Source organism: Macaca fascicularis, chromosome 9 (assembly GCF_037993035.2).
Source record: "Macaca fascicularis isolate 582-1 chromosome 9, T2T-MFA8v1.1".
Taxonomy (NCBI): domain Eukaryota; kingdom Metazoa; phylum Chordata; class Mammalia; order Primates; family Cercopithecidae; genus Macaca; species Macaca fascicularis.
The window spans coordinates 131,254,364-131,270,995 of record NC_088383.1 but is presented as its reverse complement, the minus strand read 5'-3'; the positions used below and the strand labels follow the sequence as shown (position 1 = coordinate 131,270,995).

The window sequence follows — 16,632 nt, the reverse complement described above, 5'->3', positions numbered from 1 at the left end:
CCATTCCACTTGGGCAGACAGGCTTTTCTTTGCCTTTTAATTGCTTTAATTGGACTTTTTAATTGCAAAAGTATTAATAATATATGCTTGTTGTAACAAGCGAACCAATACAACGACAGGAAAGAAAAATTTAACATAGCTGCATAATATTACTTTTTCTATTTTTGAGACAGGGTCTTGCTCTGTTGCCCAGGCTGGAGTGCAGTGGTATGATAAAGGCTCACTGCAGCCTCAAATCTGCTGGGCTCAAGTGATTCTCCCACTTCAGCCTCCCTAGTAGCTGGGACTACAGGCGTCCGCTACCACACCTGGCTAATTTTTTAATTTTTCTAGAGCCAGCGTTGCCCAGACTGATCTATATTGCCCAGACTTGTCTTGAACTCTTGATATCAAGCAATCCTCCTGCCTTGGCCTGCCAGAGTACTAGGATTATAGGCATGAACCACTGTGCCTGGCCCTATAATATTTCATACAGTAACTGCATCATTATTTATTAAAATATTCCTCTGCCAAGTCATTGAGGTTATTTCCTATATTTTATTCTCATAATAAGAACAATGGAAACAATATGCATACACATTATTATGGCAGTTTGTGTACATGTGTGTATGCATATATCTATACATGTTACCTATATCTCTATCTGTGTATATATGTGTGTGTGTGTATATATATATCTTTGTGTTACTATTTTTATTTCTATGAAATAGTCTTCCAAGTGGTATAGTTATGTCAGACATCTGTATCTTCAATTGTTGTTGCTGTTTTTTGTTTGTTTGTTTGTTTTTTGTAAGCAGATGAGTAGACAGATAGATCTCTGCTGTTGTTCTGGGAAAGTGGCTCAGATCAAGCAAAACAGAAGATAATCCTCTGCCAATTCATTTGCCCCAAAATTGCAGCAATTAACATTTCTATCACCAATTTATAAGTGTTGTTTTTTTCACAACATCTCCAGTACTAGGTGCTATCATCATATTTATTTTTGCCAAGCTGGTGAGTGTCAGATGGTTTCAGATTCTTATTTTAATTTGAACTTTCCTGGCTACCAGTGGGGTTGAGCATTCTTTTATCTATTTATTGGCCCTTTAATTTTTCTTTTCTGAAAACCGCCTAATCGTATGCTTTCCGCATTTTTCTACTGGGTTACTGTAGTTTCCTGAGCATTTTTTAAGGAGTTCTCTAGGTACTGGGGACACTAACATTGTGTCTGCCATACATGTTGCAGAAGTGTATCATTTGTCTTTTGACTTTGTTTATGGTAAACAAATTGTTTCATTAGGTATGAAAATATGTTGTGTGTGTGTGTGTGTGTGTGTGTATTTCCTTTGCCAATCTCTAATTTGAAAACGTATCTGGGGGCCAGGCCTGGTGGCTCATGCCTGTAATCCCAGCACTTTGGGAGGCCGAGGCAGATGGATCACCTGAGGTCAGGAGTTCAAGACCAGCCTAACCAACACGATGAAACCTTGTCTCTACTAAAAATACAAAATTAGCTGGGCATGGTGGCGCATGCCTGTAATCCCAGCTACTTGGGAGGCTGAGGCAGGAGAATCACTTTAACTCGGGAGGTGGAGGTTGCAGTGAGCCAAACTCGCACCATTGCACTCCAGCCTGGGCAACAAGAGTGAAACTCTGTCTCAAGGAAAAAAAAAAAAAAAAGAAAGAAAGAAAAAGAAACGTGTCTGGATACAAACACGGCCCTGGTGTTTGTACCCACCTGCCGGTGTTCTTATTTGCTATTGCATCCATGTATGCATGTGTGTTAAGAGCATCTTTGTCTGTTCAAGTAGCTTTCGAGGTACACTTGGATTTAGAGCAATGTGTGTTTTCCTTGATGGCTGAGTTTCCACCTTGCATGAGGAGGCTTCTCCCACCTCAGGGAACACATACATGCTTTTCTGATCCTTTTACCTCACAGGAGCCAGGTTGATGAACTGAACTCCTCCGCTTAAAACCCTTCACCAGCTTCCCACTGCCCTAGACATAGACCCCCGAATCCTCAACGTGGCCTAAAGGAATCTGAGAAGAGAGAAGAGGGTTCCATTCTGAAGCAGACCTGGTCAGCACAGAATAAACCCCACACAGGACTCGCTATGCCCACGGAGCACCGCTTCAGTTACAGAGAGAGGGAGGCTGGGGATGGCACTCAGCGACCCAAAGCTCCTGCTTTCTTAGATCAACATCTAAGAACTTTTTAAGCTGATCTTCAAATCCAGGGATATCTCAATGGCCTGGAAATGTGTTCTTTTTTCATCCTACCAGGCCACCTGCCCCTTCATGTGTTTTGAGAGCCTGTGCCGAGGTCTCTGCGTGGGCAGGAGCTACCTACAATGGTATCTCGGCTCCCAGACCCCTCCTGATTCCCCAAACTCCCTCCCTGCCAAGTAGACCAGAAGGACCCAAGTCTAAGCAGCACCTGTCCCTAAGACACCCTTCTTGGTCTCTGAAGTGGCTGAAAAGTACCCATCGTACTTACCGTTCTCAAGCCCTCTTGCCCACCACCGGCGTGTTCACAGCGGGAGCTTGCTGAGTGGAGGAACTCGCATCACACTGGCCTCTGAGTTACAGGAGAGCCGGGGGCTGGGCACCTTCTGAGCCTGAAGCCCGGGAGTGCTCATCACATCTGGGGCTCACCCTTTTCTTCTTATGGGCCAAGGTGCTTTGACAGGGGGAGCTTGCCTTTGGTTTCCTGGGTGGTTGTGAGCACCACGGCAACAGCAGGGAAGGTTCCGAGCACTTCCTGTTCCAGGGCCGGGTTTCAGTTCCGGCTGGGGCTGTGTCCAAGGAGAAGATGTGAGTGATGGCATCTCAGAGACCAATTTGGGTGCCAAGTGCTTCCATTCCTGTTCCTCCTGGGGCAACCCAGGACAGAGCCTCAGTGAGAGTCAACCCCCAAATCCTCAGGCCTCATCTGTAAAAGGAGGAGATTAGACTGGAAACTTCTCAGATCCCTTCCAGCTCTGGCATTCTGGGGTCCTCTATTTCTAGTGTTTTCTGGGTTTTGACAAAAATATTTCAATAAAAATTGAGGGTTCTGCATTATTAAAAACTATGCCTAATGAGGTACTTCATTGATTATGATTTTTAATGCTGCTCTCTCTGGCAGCTAAGGACTGCCTAAAAGTCAAGGACAAGACTAAGAGCCTTCAAGCTGGCATCCAGAGTGAAGACGTTTGTGTTTCTTTGTTTGTTTTGTTTTGTTTTGAGATGGAGTCTCACTCTGTCGCCCAGGCTGGAGTGCAGTGATGTGATCTTGGCTCACTGTAACCTCCGCCTCTTAGGTTCACCGGGTTCGAGCAATTCTCTTGCCTCAGCCTCGTGAATAGCTAGGATGACAGGTGCCCGCCACCACATCAGGCTAATTTTTGTATTTTTAGTAGAGACGGGGTTTCACCATGTTGGCCAGGCTGGTCTTGAACTCCTCACCTCATCCGCCCACCTTGGCCTCCCAAAGTGCTGAGATTACAGGTGTGAGTCACCGCGCCCGGCCCCGAGTACAATCTTGCAGTGTCCTCAGCAACGTGGCCTGTGAAGCCCATGACCCGAACTAGGGGATGGGGAGGTAGAGACCACATGGGTCAGGGCCACATGGGTCACCACGGGTTCATCAGAGGCCTGGACCACCACCCCAGGGATCACAGAAATCCCTAGTTACAGTAACAGGAACCCGGAGGCAGTACGGCCTATTATAAGACCCGATGCCAGCCTCTCCTAGGTCACATACATCCTAAAGTAAAACAGGAAAGTAGCTGTGCTATCTCCTGTGGCTGTGATCTAGAAACTATGAAATACTCTAGAAATGGGAGGTGCCCCTGAATTTATCTCCCCCTCAGCCCTCAAATCCTGTGATTCTACCCCTCCCAACACCGTATTCTGCTTTGCAGAGAAGCTGATCACTGTGGAATGTTCTGTGAGTGGCTTACCCATCTCTGCATCCCCAGAGCCCAGCAACCAAACTTGGACTTTAGAAAGTGCTCTATAAACATCTCTAGAATTGGGTAATTGGATGTACTAGTCCGTAACCACCACTCTGCCTGTGCACATGCTTGAGTGCCACATGCATACGTGTGCACATGTGATTATGTATGCATAGGTATGTCTGCTTCTGTGTTTGGGTATGAACGTGGCCCTGGTGTTTGTACCCACCTGCCTATGTCCTCTTTTGCAATTGCATCCATGTATGCATGTGTGTTAAGAGCATCTTTTGGCTGTTCTAGTAGCTTCCAGAGGTGCACTTCAGCTTAGAGCAATGTCTCTTGTTGTGCACTGGATTTCGGGTTTGGGAGTGAGATGACAGGAGGTTTCGTGGTAGTATACAACTGGTCCCAGCAACGGCCACCTGGTTGGGGAAACAGCTGATTGTCAGGTTTCTGGTGTTTAGTAGAAGCAGCAGCAGCTGGTGCTGCAGTCAGGATTTGAGGTGGGGTCCAAAGGAATCCACTGCTGCTCACCTCTCAGTGTAGCTCTTCTGGCGATCAGGAGGTAGGGCGGGACATGCACAATAAGAAAACCGGTGGGAGAATAATGTAGGCGACAAGGGGCCGAAGACACTGGCATGTCTTGGGGAGGGGGGTTAGGAGCCCCAGTTCAGGGTCTGCCCACCATCCCTAGACCCTCATGGGCAGCACGAGACAGGACGCAGGCCTCTAACAGCTGCTGCAGGGGCCTCAGGAGCCAGAGGCAGGGGCTGCACTCCTGAGCCAGGTGTGGGCCTCTCTCAGGCTTGAAAAACAAACACTTGTTAGTTTATTTTCCTGTTACAAATGCAATGCATTTATAGGCACAAATTCAGAGGCAAAAATTCTTAACAATAAAAATCATTTGGATTCCACAGCCAAATTCAGCATCATTAATAGTACATCAACATTTTGTATGTATACACACATTTTTGAAAATGTGGTCCTACTGTACTTACTCTTTAACCTGAGTTGTTTGCTAAGTGTTAGATGTTTTCTCCTGCATTTTTGTGCATGACTGTTAATGGCAACACTGTGCTTTGTTTTTGTTTTCGTTTTTGGTTTTTTTGAGATGAAGTCTCACTCTTGTCCCCCAGGCTGGAGTGCAATGGTGCAATCTCGGCTCAATGCAACTTCTGCCTCCTGGGTTCAAGCATTTATCCTGCCTCAGCCTCCCCAGTAGCTGGGATTACAGGCGCCTGCCACCACACTCAGCTAATTTTTGTATTTTTAGTAGAGATGGGGTTTCACCATGGATGCTGTGCTTCTTGATGCAGAGGCAGATGGGGACTAGGGTAACCAGCCCCTTCTGCTGGACATGCGGCAGCTGGCGGTACAGCCCACTCCTCAGGCTGAGCTCCCTCCCCGGGCAGTGACAGAGGTTCATCTGGGCACCCACGCACGGGTGTGCACACACAGCCGCTGCGCACCTTCTCTCTTCCCTGACCATCATGTTGCTCTCCACTCCCCCTCAGGTCTGGTCCGTGGCTTCCCTCCTAGCCCAGTGCCAAGAACATGGGGGCGGAGACGGGCTGAACAGAAGTCTGTGTACAAACAGACAGATTTCCTCTCTCTACACTGCTGCTTCCCCGCCACCCAAAACTTTTCCCTGCTAACTGTCCCTGGAATGTAGGGCCCCATGTAAGATTTCAATTAACAAGTTTGAAAGACATTACCCTGGACCAGCTTTATATCCCACCTGCTCCATCATGGGCCAACCTAGGGATGCCCTCCAGGTATCACTTCTGGGGTGCAGTTGAGAGCGGGCTCCCTCTAGTGGCCACTCTGGGGAAGCGTCCCAGGATGCCACGCTCCCAGCAGTCCCCAGGCAGAACCCTGGCCTTGGCTGAATCCATCGCTTTCTGCAGGGTCCAGCTCAAGGATCCGAGGCCTTCAGCTCACTCCTAGAGCTCTCAACACATACATCCCCACAGATCTCCCAGGAGCTGAGCTATTGCCCAAAGTCAAAGACAGCAAATACAAATAAATGGAAATAGCCTCCAGCGTGTTTCCCTGAGAGCTCTTTCCTGGGGGTGTCAGTAACTGAGCCCCTTGGGCCCAGCCCATGAAGCAGCCAATGAGCTGGAAATCCGAAGAGCAAAGGTCTTCAGTGACTCCGACATCAAACCTCGCTGAGCACTGCCCTTAGCTGGAACCCCATTATGCCAAAATCTCCTATGTCACAGTTCCAGGGCGATTATGAAGGGAAATCCATCTTCTTCCTGCACACTCAGGCATGGGGAGCTCGTTACCTTGCCAGAGAGCCCATTTCAGCCCACTCCATCCAGTCACCCATATGGAGAGGTGGCGGAGTACACTGAAAAGAACACCCAATTCTGACCTGGTTCTGACTGGCTAGCTGTGTGACCCTAGACACATCCTTCACCTCTATTGAGGAAAAGAGAAAATCCGGAGCCTCAGGGGACTGGAAGATGGAGATTCTGTGCCTGAGAGCCCCAGTGCACCCAGCCAGGGTACAGGCTGCTCTGGGAGTGCTGCCTCCAGACCAGCCCCTGGTGGAGGCCTTGCATGAGCCAAAAGACAGACAGAACATGGCCGGGCGCAGTGGCTCACACCTGTAATCCCAGCACTTTGGGAGGCTGAGGTGGGCAGATCGCCTGAGGTCGGGAGTTCGAGACGAGCCTGACCAACATGGAGAAACCCTGTCTCTACTGAAAATACAAAATTAGCCGGGTGTGGTGGTGAGCACCTGTAATCCCAGCTACTCAGGAGGCTGAGGCAAGAGAATCGCTTGAACCCAAGAGGTGGAGGTAATCCCAGCACTTTGGGAGACTGAGGCGGGTGGATTTCTTGAGGTCAGGGGTTCAAGACCAGCCTGGCCAACATGGTGAAACCCCGTCTCTACTAAAAATACAAAAATTAGCTGGGCATGGTGATGTGCACCTGTAATTCCAGCTACTCAGGAGACTGAGGCAGGAGAATCACTTGAACCCCGGAGGCAGAGGTTGTAGTGAGCCGAGATCATGACATTTACTCCAGCCTGGGTGACAGAGCCAGACTCTATCTCAAAAAGAAAGAACGAACGAACAAGATTGGGTCAGAACTGGCCATGAACTTGCTGTGGAACCTTGAGGAAGTTCTCTCCTTGGCTCTGGCGTCCAATTTTCTCATCTGCCAAAAAAAGTTCAGCTAAAACAACTCCTCTGCTCCATCCACTGTTGATCCTCTTTGCCAAGATGTTCTGGAGTATGGTGAGGCCAACGCAGCTGGCCCAGGGCTGCTTCATTCACTCACTTAGACAAGGCCTGAGTGTCAAGATTGTATTGGGTGCTGGAGATAAAATGGGTACAAAGAGAAGGATGTGCACTACCTTCGCAGCCTCTGATGTTATTTGCTTAAACTTGTTCTTTAATACTGGACTTACATTGCTACATAACGTTTTTGTTATGATGTTTTTACAGTAAATTTATTTTATCAAGGAAGTAGCATATTTGGTATGCTGGTTTATTTGGAATATACATTAAAATAACTACATAACTTAAAAAAGGTCATACATGAGCTGCCCCTGAAAATCACCTTCCATGCCTGGGCATCTTACTTTTGGAGGTTTAACATCGGCACTGTAAGGCTCACAGAGTAGTCAAGTCAGTGAGCTGCGGGAATTCGTAGGAAAGGCAATCAACTGCATTAACCTGCTTTGTCATTCTGACGCTTTGAATCTGGGGCCTTGCTCACTCTGGAGGGACTGCCCCTCCCAGGGCTAGCTATAAATAATTCCTAGAGTTAGTAAAGGACTCCTACAAGCATGCCTTTCATATACAAACCAATTAAGCTAGAGCCTATACCCCAACCACCTCCCTTATCAAGCTGTCAAACTCAGGGCCGCTATCCACTTGCCCTAATCACCCAGGGTCAAGTACTACCAGATGAGAGACAATCCCTATACCCCAGCGCCCACTGAAATTATTCAAACTCACCAATTCTAAACCTGATTACACTGCTGCCCTCATTTCTTCCCATGGGATCCACAATAAAGGCTCTTGCCCATGTTTTCCCCTTACCCCTTATGTCTCCTAACCTTACTGCTTCCTTGTGTGCCCTTGTGCCCAGTGGCGGGGTATGCCCCCTCCTCTTGAGAATTGTAACAAACTATTCAAAGGCAATTATCTCCTTATCTATTGGCCTCGCCATATCTCAAACATAACAAAATAATAATAAAACCTACATTTTTAAACACTGACCCAGGCCCAAGGGTTCAAGGAGGACTCCCTGGAGAAAGTGACATAACAGAATAGAAATTAGCTGAAAGACAAAATGATGGGGATAAGGGTGAATGTCCCAGGCAGAGAGAAGAGCATGTGCTAAGCTGGAGTGGAGAAATAAGGAGCCACTGAAGGAATGGCCCATACAGTCTGACTGCAGTGCAGGGTGAGAACAGAGGAAGGAGGAAGGAAGAGGAGAAGTGGCTCAATAGCCCAGGGCTCATAGAGGCCAAGGAGTCTGAGTTTTATGTAGTCCTATCTCTTTTGATCTCCAAGTTGGTTTTTCAAATAAACCCAAAAGACAGTCCATGAACTCTCCAGGTTCTGCCATTGAGAGTCCAGCCCTGAGAGCACAGAAGCTCTGCCCGGCTGGTCACCACCAACCTGGGAAGGTACCACTGGCCCACTGACCACCCAAGGGAAACAAACAACGATGAGGAAGAACAAGGCCACTCCAATGCATCTAACAATGTACACCCTAGGTGAGCCCCACTGCGGCTTCTATCCATTGAACAAACAGAATGCTTTCTATAGTCCACAAATGCAGTGGAGGAGTCCAGTCCAGACTTGAAGGCAGCACCACCAACTAGACTAAAGAATGGACGTAAGGACCCACCACATGTGCTTGGGAGCATCCTCACCCCTGTACCTCATCTCCCCACCACCTTCTGCTTGGAATTCCTTGTAAACACTTCTCCAGGGATTGTAAAGGATGTGGGCCTTTCTGTCATGAAGACCTGGGATTGAATCCTGGCTGCCTTGTTTCCTGATTGACCTGAGCAAGTCTTCTAACTTCTCTGAGCCTGTTTCCTTCTTGTAAAATAAAAACAGTTTTCATTCACTAGATCATTTCAAGACTAAAAAGAGATAGCACTAACCTGAGTGAGCCATTGTGGGTGCTCAAATGTTAATATCTTTTCTCCTTCCAACAATCCTTGTGCATACACACACTTTGACCCTGCCCATACACATCTCCACCCTGCTTTGTTCAATTTTTTCTAGGGAGAATATTGTGGAAAACAAAGAGGCTTTGTTCAGGATCTGGGCAAGATGGCAGAATAGGAAGCTCCTGATCTTGTTCCCCGACAGGGAAACTAACTTGACGATATACAGCTCAAAAAGCCTTTTGAGATCCCAGAAATGAGTTAAGAAGTTGTTGTACCCCCATGCAAGCTTAAAGTAAAGAATAACCACGTTGAAACAGGCAAGAAAAACCATTTCATACAAAAACAAGATAGCCCTTCCCCAAAGCCAGCACAACTTGGTGCAATCTGGAGCAAAAACCTCATGACTTCTTCACTGGGAAAGAAAAATTAGACTGGAATGTGCACTCAACATTTCAGCTTTTTGGCACAATGCCCACAGGACTAGTTTCTGTCTCACCTTACTTGGAGCAATGATGAGGAATTGGCATATTCTGGATGCCTGGGTGTCACTGAGAACAAAAGAGAGCTCAGTGTCTTGTTGCAGTCCCACAGAACCTGCGGCACTACCAACAGACATTAGAAGGAACAAGAGCCTACAAGCTCCTAAAAATAAACCAGCAAACCTTCCTATTTGGGAAGTTATACACACAAGCCCAGAGAAGACACATCCTCAGAAAATGTTTGTGAGGTCCTCAGAATCACTGGCTGAACTGATTGGTAAAGGTTTTTCCCTGTAGGACGCTGGTCTATAAAGACTGGGAGGAGAGACTGCTGTGATTGTTGTTTTTCAAGTGAGCAAATCACAGCAAAAAATAAAATAAAAACAAAAACCCACAGCACATGAAACAGGAAAACATAATCCAATCAAATAAATAAAGCAAATCTCCAAAAACTGCCCCTAAAAAATGGAGATCTATGAGTTACCTGACAAGGAAATAAATATAATCATCTTAAAGAAGCTCAGTATGCTACAAGAGAACGAAAAGAGACAGCTGAACAAAATCACAAAAATAATGTATAAACAAAACGAAAATAGCAAAGAAATAGAAACTTAAAAAAAAAAATGAAATTCTGGAACTGAAGAATACAATAACTGAAATTTAAAAAAATCACTAGAGGGATTCAACAGCATACTTGATCAAACAAAAGTAAGAATCAGGGGAACTTGAAGAGACGTTATTTGAAATTATCAAGTCGGGGGGAAAAAAGAAGCAATGAAGAAAAGTAAAGAAAATCTAAGAGACCCATGTACCCCATCAAGCAGACCAACACACATATTACGAGAGCTTCGGAAAGAGAAGAGAGAAAAGGGAAGAAAGCTTATTTGAAGAAATAGTAACTGAAAACTTCACAAATCCGAGGAAGAAAATGGACATCCACATTCAAGAAGCTTACAGGATTCCAACTAGACTAAACCCAAAGAGGCTCACACAAAGATATATCAAAATCAAACTGTTAAAACTAAAAGACAAAGAAAGAATCATGGAACAACAAAAGAAAAGCAACTCATAATATACAAGAGAGCAATTATAAAATTATCACAATTATAAGATTTCTCAGCAGAAACACTATAGGCTAGAAGGGAGTGGAATGATATATTCAAAGTGCTGAAGGAAGAAAACTGCCAACCAAGAATACTATATCTGACAAAACTTTCTCTTTTTTTCAAAAATGAAGGTGGAATAAAGATCTTCCTAGATAAACCAAAACTGAAAAAGTTCATCACAACTAGACTTGTCTTACAAGAATCGCTAAGGGGAGTTTTCAAGTTAAAATGAAAAAACAATAGATAATATGAAAACAAACAAGAATAGAAAGCTCTCTAGTAAAACTAAATACATACACAAATTCAGAATCCTGTAATACGGTAATTGTTGTGTAAACCACTTAATTCTTGTACAGAATTTAGAAGATAAAAAGCTTAAAAATAACTATAACTAGAAAACTATGTTATGTTGGGCATGGTGACTCATGCCTGTAAACCCAGCACTTTGGGAGGCTGAGGCAGGAGGATTGCTTGAGCCCAGGAGTTTGAGACCAGCCTGAGCAACATAGTGAGATTTCATCTCTATTAAAAAAAAAAAAAATTAGCCAGGCATGATGGCATGTACCTGTGGTCCCAGCTACTCAGCAGGCTGAGGTGGGAAGATCACTTGAGCCCCAGAGGTTGAGGCTGAGGTCCTCAGAATCACTGACTGAACTGATTGGTAAAGACGAGATTGTGCCACTGCATTCCAGTCTGGGTGACAGAGCTCTCCCCACTCCCCACCCCCTGCAAAAAACCAAACCTATGTTAATGGTTACAAAATATGAAAAGATATAATTTGTGATACTGAGGGCATCTAACTTGAAAAGGAGGAAGTATAATTATCTCTGTTCACAGATAACATGAACTTATATTTAGCAAACTAAAGATTCCAAAGATGCTGATATAACTAATAAATGAATTCAGTAAAGTTGCAGGCTACAAAATCAACACAAAAAAAACAGTTGCATTTCCATGCAATAACAGTGAACAATTAAATAGAAAACTAAGACAACAATCCCACCTATGATGGCATCAAAATAAACTTAACCAAAGAGAAAGACTTGCACACTAAATACTCCAAAACATTGCTGAGAGAATTTAAAGAAGACAAAAATAAATGGAAAGAAAACCCACTTCATGGATTGGAAAACTTAATAACATTAAAAGTAACCTGCAGATTTAATGCAATCCTATCAAAATCCCAAAGGCATATTTTGCAGAAATAGAAAAAAAGAATCAGGCCAGGCGCGGTGGCTCACGCTTGTAATCCCAGCACTTTGGGAGGCCGAGGCGGGCGGATCACAAGGCTAGGAGATCGAGACCATCCTGGCTAACATGGTGAAACCCCATCTCTACTAAAAATACAAAAAATTAGCTGGGCTTGGTGGCAGGCACCTGTAGTCCCAGCTACTCAGGAGGCTGAGGCAGAATGGCGTGAACCCGGGAGGCGGAGCTTGCAGTGAGCCAAGATCGTGCCACTGCACTCTGGCCTGGGCAACAGAGCAAGGCCCTGTCTCAAAAAAAAAAAAAAAAGATTTATATGGGATCTCAAAGGACCCCAAGTAGCCAAAATAATCTTGAGAAGGAAAAACAAAACTGGAGGCCTTACCCTTCCTGATTTCAGAGCATATTACAAAGCTATAGTAATCAAAACAGTATGGTACTAGCATAAAGATAGACATATAGGTCAATGGAACAGAATAGAGTGTCCCAAAATAAAACTACACATATATGGTCAAATCATCTTCAACAAAAGTGCCAAGGCTACAAAATGGGGAGACAAATGGTGTTTGAAAAATTGGATATCTACATGCCAAAAATGAAGTTGGACCCTTACTTTACACTATATACAAAAATTAACTCAAAATGGATTAAAAACCTAAATATATAAAACCTGAAAACTATGAAACTCCTGCAAAAAACATAGGGAAAAATTTTTCTTTCCTTTTTTTTTTTTTTTTTTTTTTTTTTTTTTTGAGGCAGGGTCTCTGTAACTCAGGCTGGAGAACAGTGATGCGATCATAGCTCACTGCAGCCTCAAACTCTTGGATTCAAGCAATCCTACTGCTTCAGCCTCCTGAGTTGCTAGGACTACATGTGCACACCACCATACCCTGCTAATTTTAATTTTTTTTTTTTTGTAGAGGCAAGGTTTTGCTATGTTGCTCAGGCTGGGAAAAACTTCAGGCCGGGCACGGTGGTTCACGTCTGTAATCCCAGCATTTTAGGAGGCCAAGGCGGGTGGATCACCTGAGGTCAGGAGTTCGAGACCAGCCTGGCCAACATGACAAAACTCCGTCTCTATAAAAATACAAAAATTAGCCAGGCGTGGTGGCAGGTGCCGGTAATCCCAGCTACTTGGGAAGCTGAGGCAGGAGAATTGCTTGAACCCAGGAGGAAGAGCTTGCAGTGAGCCAAGATCGTGCCACTGCACTCCAGCCTGGGTGACAAGAGTGAGACTCCAACTCAAAAAAAAAAACCATAAAACTTCATTAAATTTGAATGGCAATAATGTCTTGGATGTGATGCCAAAAGGACAGACAACAAAATCAAGAATACACAAATGACACTACATCAAACTTTAAAACTTTTGCACTGCAAAGGAAACAACCAACAGGGTAAAAAGGTAATGCATAGTATGGCAGAAAACATTTACAAACCAATTTTTAATAAGGATATGTACTCCTGATTAGAAGTTAATATTCAGAATATATAAAGAACTCCTACAACTTAACAATAACAAAACAAATAACCTGATTTTAAACTCAGCAAAGGACCTAGATAGACACTTCTCCAAAGAAATACAAATGGCCAAGCAGCATGTGAAAAGATGCTCAATAACCTGAATCATCAGGAAAATACAAATCCAAATTACAATAAGCTATCACCACACACCTGTTAGGGTGGCCACTATCAAAACAAACCAACAGAGAATAAGTGTTGGTGAGGATGTTGAAAAACTGGAATCCTTGTGCACTCTTGGTGGGGATATAAAATAGTGCAGTTGGTATGGAAAACAGTATGGAGGTGCCTCAAAAAATTAAAAATAGAACTAGCAGATGATCCAACAACCCTGCTTCTGGGTATACATCCAAAAGTACTGAAACCGTGATCTTGAAGAGATATTTACATTCTCATGTTCATTGCAGCATTATTCATAACAGCTAAGCAGTAGAAGCAACCCAAATGTCCACTGATGGATGAGTGGATATAGAAAATACAGTGTATACATACAATGGAATACTATTCAGCCTTTAAAAAGAAGGAAAGTCTGTTATATGCTTCAACATGGATGAACCTTGAGGACATTTTGTTAAGCAAAATAAAGTCACTCTCAAAATGACAAATAATGCCTGATTCCACTTAACGTGAAGTATCTAGTGTAGTCAAACTGTTAGAAGCAGAAAGTAGAATGGTGGTTGGTGGTGGGGAGAGAAAAAGGGGGTTATTCAATGCATAGAGAATTGTCGCTTTGTAAGATGATAAAGTTCTAGAGATCTGTTGCATGATAATGTGCACTTAGGGTAAGGTACAGTAGCTCACGCCTATAATCCCACCACTTTGGGAGGCCAAGGCGGGAGGATTGCTTGAGGCCAGGAGTTTGAGACCAGCCCTGGCAACATAGCAAGACCCTGTCTCTACAAAAAATAAAAGATTTAGCTCGGCATTTTGGCACAGACCTGTAGTCCCAACTACTCAGGAAGCTGAAGTGGGAGGATCACTTGAGCCCAGGAGGTCGAGGTTGCAGGGAGCCCTGATGGTGCCACTGGACAGAGTGGTAAAGCAAGACCCTTTCTCAAAAAAAAAAAAAAAAAAAAAAAAAAAAATGCATGTAGTTAATCCTGTACTGTACACTTAAAAATAGTTAAGATGGTAAATTTTATGTTTAACCTTAATAAAAAAAAAAGAGACAATGTTAGAAGAAACATTAATTTGAAATGTTGAAATTCACATTTCAAAAAAAAAAAAAAAAAAAAAAAAGAGGAAGAAACCTCAGTACCTTACCAGGGCCAAGGAGTAGATGAAAGGAGCAATTACCAGCGAGCCAGGCAGTTCTTGCTGTCCCCGTCGCCTCTCTCGCCTGTCCCATGCACAGCACTGATGGCTTCTCTCTCCCAGGTCAGCAGCCTGGAATGGGGAGGTGTCTACAGGGGGATGTTCCCTGGCGTGGCCCTTGGGCCCCTCAGATCTTACACCCAAGGGGCTGAGAAAAGGAATCCCCAAGATCCCCTGGTCCCGGCCCTGCTGTCCTCAGTGCCCACCCCCGTCTTTCCTAGCTCCCTCTCCACTCATATCCACTCCCTGTCCTCACAAGGTAATCTTCGTATCACAACTAAGGTACCTTTAATTTGAGAGCCCCGAGGAAATGCTGAGCCAGGAAAAAAAAAGTTAGAAGCTCAAGATTTCAGCTGACTTAGCAAACCAAAGTTCCTAAGAATGCTGAGAATCCCAAAGCTGCTGGGGCACGGCGCGGAGGGGGAAGCCTCGAATGGGGTCAGGTGCCTGCCCTTGAGCTCCCACTCAGCAAAGCAAAATAATATAAACAGTTCTCAGCTGCCATCCCGAGGGTGAACACATGCATGAGAGAAAATAAGTGCGGGGGGAAAAGCGACTCATCTGAGCCCATGTGGGTCTTGGGGCCAGACACACCTCACAATGGCCTTGAGGTTAAGTAGGAATCCTCACCGTGGGCCCAGAGACTGTGTGACCTATCCCGGTCACAGTTAGAAGGTGGCAGAACTGAGATCCTGCAGCCCAATCCTTCACCAGGGGCTGGTGCAGCCTCTGCGGTGAGCTTTCCTCTCCACCTTCCAGTCCGATTGCCCACGGGGGAGTGGAGAAGAGGGCGCAGTCATCACCCCAGCCCTCTCTCGTGGGGGCCTCCCCCATCTCATATCCCTGCGCACCTTGACACAGCCCTTTAGGGGACACACTGCTTAGGGCCCACTGCAAAGCGTGCTAACAAGACGGGTGAGCTGATGCACGCCACTTCCTGGAGCATCCCAGGAACGGAGCCGCAGCCTGGTGATGCTGGGGCAGCGAGGCAGCCACGCATGGAGGTGGGCCTGAGGCCAAGCCTGGGATTCGGGGATTTAGTTTTCCATTCGTTTGTGTGGGCTATAATTGCACACAGTGCAAGCTTGATCCAACCTCCACGTCTCCACCCACAAAGGCACCTACGTGCAGCCCCTGGGTAGGAGGAGGATGGAGGCAAACCCCCTCTCCCGATGGAGGAATCTTTCTATAGCTTGGCCCCTGCCCCCAGGACATGCGGCAGGCCTGGCCAAACCCCTCGGGGCCAAGAGAGCTGGCCTACTTCTCCGGAGTCCCAGGCCACAAAGACCCTTACCACTTCTTTGCCAAGTCCCTATAATCTTCATTGTCATGATCATCTCCACCACTGATTAAGCTTTACCATGTGCCCAGCAGCTGCGATCATCTTCTCTAACCTTCTTAGTAGTTGCACAGAATGGGCATTGTCAGACCCATGACATAGGTCTCCAGCTACAGGAATGATCCATTATATTCTGGGGCCGCTCGCTTCTCAGCCTGAGTCACTCTTATCCAGAGAGACATAAGCTCTGTTAAGACACGGTTCTGCAGGGGAATTGACTGCTTCCCTGAGTTGATCTGCTCTGGGCACTGTAATTTTGATGGCAGTCAGGCAGGGTCTGTTCAGTTCACACTTACCTGTAACAGCAAATAGAAATGTTCTTTCACTGGAGGCTTTGTAGACAGCACAACAAATTAGTTGAGAACAAGTGTAATCACAGCACGGAGGGAAAACAATAAACATTTTCTCATAGTTATACTATTTACTCCAACTACTGTTCTGGATGCCTCTTCCCTCCTCCTCACTAGGCTGGGCTGACAGGCAGAAAGAGCGCAGCCCAAGGGCTGGATCACACACCCCAAAATGTACAGACTACTGAGAGGGGAGGGAAAGGGCCATCTATCAGTATAACCTTAGAGGAAGGCTATTTGGCAACGAGCTTCCC

At 45.4% G+C, this 16,632-nt stretch overlaps 1 protein-coding gene across 34 annotated transcripts in view; it reads right to left on the bottom strand.

Annotated features, from left to right (window-relative positions):
- BTBD16 (BTB domain containing 16) overlaps positions 1–14,957 on the bottom strand; it is an 80,169-nt gene extending 65,212 nt beyond the window's left edge. For 21 of the 34 annotated variants that reach the window (XR_012418245.1, XR_012418249.1, XR_012418251.1 and 18 more), the window contains exons 1-3: positions 14,639–14,957; positions 4,147–4,339; positions 2,477–2,911 (exon numbers count right to left, since the gene is read on the bottom strand). The gene's annotated coding sequence lies outside the window, so the exon portion shown is untranslated. Of the gene's footprint in view, positions 1–2,476; positions 2,912–4,146; positions 4,340–4,451; positions 4,723–14,638 lie in introns of all 34 variants that reach the window. The other 13 variants (XM_074002976.1, XM_065521550.2, XM_074002973.1 and 10 more) reach the window with 6 other exon arrangements.
- Between the last annotated feature and the right edge of the window lie 1,675 nt (positions 14,958–16,632).